Here is a 3,701-nt window from a genome sequence, read left to right as displayed (position 1 = left end):
TGGAGAAATAAGAAAAGCTTTCTCAGTGATCAATGCAAAGAAATAGAGGGAAGTAATAGAATGGGAAAGTCTTGAGATTTCTTCAAGAAAATAGAGATACCAAGGGAATATTTCATGCAAAGTCAGTCAAAATAAAAGACAGAAGCTTCTTGGACCTAATGGAAGTAGAAATATTAAGAAGAGGTGGCAAGAATACACAGAACTGCACAAAAAGAGTATTCATGAGCCAGATAGCCACAATGTTGTGATCACTCGCTAGACCAGACATCTTAGAATGTGAATTCAAGGAGAGCTTGTGAAGCATCCAATGAATAAAGCTTGTGGAATTGATGGAATTCTATTTGAATTATTTCATAGCTATGGAATAATATGCCAGCAAATTTGGAAAACTCAACAGTGGACACAAAACTGGAACGGTTCATTACAATTCCATAGACAGGCAAAGCCAAGAACTGTTCACACAACCATACAATTGCCCTCATCTCAAACGGAAGCAAAGTAATGTTCACAATTTTCCAAGTCATGGTTCAACAGTACATGAACCATAAAATTCCAGATATTCAAGATGGATTTAATTCAGGCAGAGGAGAAAGGAATCAAATATCCAGTATATGTGTGATCATCAAAATAACAAGGGAGCTACAGAGGGGGAAAACAAGATCTACTTCTTCATTGTTTATACCAAATGTTTTGACTGTGTGGATCAAAACAAACTGTGGAAAATACTTAAAGTGACAGGAATATGAGATCACCTGACCAGCCTCCTAGGAATCTGTATGCAGCTCAAGAAGAAACAGTTAGATCTTGAGGTAAAACAACAGAATGGTTCCAAATAGGCAAAGGATCATGACAAGACTGCATATTGTCACCCTGCTTATTTAAATTATATGAAATGTTTACTTCAGTAGCTCAGTAGTGTCCGACTCCTTGTGACCCCATGAACCACAGCAGGCCAGGCCTCCTTGTCCGTTACCAACCACTTGAGTTTGCCCAAACTCATGTCCATTGAGTTGGTGATGATATCTAACCATTTCATCCTCTGTCATCCCTTTCTCTTCCTGCCCTCAAACTTTTGCAGCATCAGGATCTTTTCCGTTGTCACTTGCTTGGATCAGGTGGCCAAAGTATTTCAGTTTCAGCTTCAACATCAGTCCTTCCAATGAATACCCAGGACTGATCTCCATTAGGATGGATTGGTTGGACTTCCTTGAAGTCCAAGCAACTTTCAAGAGTCTTCTCCAATAACTCAGTTCAAAAGGATCAATTCTTGGTGCTCAGCTTCCATTATTGTCCAAATAACACATCCATACATGTCTACTGGAAAAACCATAGCCTTGACTAGACAGAGCTTTATTGCCAAAGTAACGTTTCCATTTTATAAAATGCTGTCTAGGTTTATCAAAACTTTCCTTCAAAAGAGTTCAGTTCAGTTCAGTCGCTCAGCCGTGTCTGACTCTTTGTGACCCCATGAATCGCAGCACACCAGGCCTCCCTGTCCATCACCAACTCCCGGAGTTCACTCAGACCCACGTCCATTGATTCAGTGATGCCATCCAGCCATCTCAACCTCTGTTTTCCCCTTCTCTTCCTGGCCCTAATTCCTCCCAGCATCAGAGTCTTTTGCAATGAGTCAGCTCTTCGCATGAGGTGGCCAAAGTACTGGAGTTGCAGCTTTACCATCATTCCTTCCAAAGAAACCCTAGGGCTGATCTCCTTCAGAATGGATCTCCTTGCAGTCCAAGGGACTCTCAAGAATCTTCTCCAACAACACAGTTCAAAAGCATCAATTCTTCGGTGCTCAGCCTTCTTCACAGTCCGACTCTCACATCCATACATGTCCACAGGAAAAACCATAGCCTTGACAAGACGGACCTTAGTCGGCAAAGTAACGTCTCTGCTTTTGAGTCTGCTATCTTGGTTGGTCATAATTTTTCTTCCAAGGAGTAAGCGTCTTTTAATTTCGTGGCTGCAATCACCATCTGCCGTGATTTTGGACTCCCAAAAAATAAAGTCTGACACTGTTTCCACTGTTTCCCCATTTATTTCCCATGAAGTGATTGGACTAGAAGCCATGATCTTCATTTTCTGAATGCTGAGCTTTAAGCAAACTTTTTCACTCTCCTCTTTCACTTTCATCAAGAGACTTTTTAGTTCTTCTTCATTTTCTGCCATAAGGGTGGTTTCATCTGCATATCTGAGGTTATTGATATTTCTCCCAACAATCTTGATTCCAGCTTGTGTTTCTTCCAGTCCAGCATTTCTCATGATGTACTCTGCATAGAAGTTAAATAAGCAGGGTGACAATATACAGCCTTGACGTACTCCTTTTGCTATTTGGAACCAGTCTGTTGTTCCATGTCCAGTTCTAACTCTTGCTTCCTGACCTGCATACAGATTTCTCAAGAGGCAGGTCAGGTGGTCTGGTATTCCCATCTCTTTCATAACTTTCCACAGTTTATTGTGAGCCACACAGTCAAAGGCTTTGGCATAGTCAATAAACTGGAAATAGATGTTTTTCTGGAACTCTCTTGCTTTTTCCATGATCCAAGGTGTAAGCATTTTTATTTTCATGGCTTCAATCATCATCTGCAGTGATTTTGGAGACATAGCCAAAAATAAAAATAAATAATAATACATAAATAAAAATAATGTCAGCCACTGTTTCCACCTTTTCTCTTTCTATTTGCCATGAAGGGATGGGACCAGAAGCCATGATCTTAGTTTTGTAAATGCTGGGCTTTAAACCATTTTTTTTTTTTTTCACTCTCCTCATCACTTTAATCAAGAAGCTCTTTAGTTGCTCTTCACTTTCTGCCATGTGGGTGGTGTCATCTTCCTATCTGAGGTTATTGATACTTCTTCCAGCAATCTTGTTTCTAGCTTGTGTTTCCTTCAGCCCACAGTTTTTCATGATGTACTCTGCATTTAAGTTTTATAAACAGGGTGACAATAAACAATCTTGACATACTCCTTTTCCTATTTGGAACCAAACTGCTGTTCCATGTCCAACTCAAACTTTTGCTTCCTGACCTGAATACAAGTTTCTCAAGAGTCAGGTCAGGTGATCTGGTAATTCAATCACTTTCAGAATTTTCCATATTTTATTGTGATCCACACAGTCAAAGGCTATGACATAGTCAATAAAGCATACATAAATATTTTTTTCTGGAACTTTCTTGCTTTTTCAATGATACAGTCGATGTTGGTAATTTGATCTCTGGCTTGTCTGCATTTTATAAAACCACCTTGAACATTTTGAAGTTCAGGTTCACACAGTGTTGAACCCTGGCTTTGTGAATTTTAAGCATCATTTACCAGTATGTGAAATGAATTCAACTGTGTGGTAGTTTGAGCATTCTTTGGCATTACTTTTCTTTGGATTGAAATGAAAGCTGACCATTTCCAGTCCTGTGACCACTGGTGAGTTTACCAAATTTGCTGACATATTGAGTACAACACTTTCACAGCATATTTTAGGCTTTCAAAAAGCTCAATTGGAATTTGATCACCTCCACTGCCTTTGTTCATAGGTAATGCTTCCTAAGGCCCACTTAACTTCCCAATCCAGGCCGTCTGTCTCTAGTTGAGGCTAAGTGATGACACCATTGTGATTATCTAGGTCGTGAAGATATTTTTTGTATAGTTCTTCTGTGTATTCTTGCCACCTCTTCTTAATATCTTCTGCTCCTATCATATCCATA

This window comes from Oryx dammah, unplaced genomic scaffold (genome assembly GCF_014754425.2).
Source record: "Oryx dammah isolate SB20612 unplaced genomic scaffold, SCBI_Odam_1.1 HiC_scaffold_36, whole genome shotgun sequence".
NCBI classification, from domain to species: Eukaryota; Metazoa; Chordata; class Mammalia; order Artiodactyla; family Bovidae; genus Oryx; species Oryx dammah.
The sequence above is the reverse complement of the archived record's forward strand: the minus strand, read 5'-3'. Positions refer to the sequence as shown.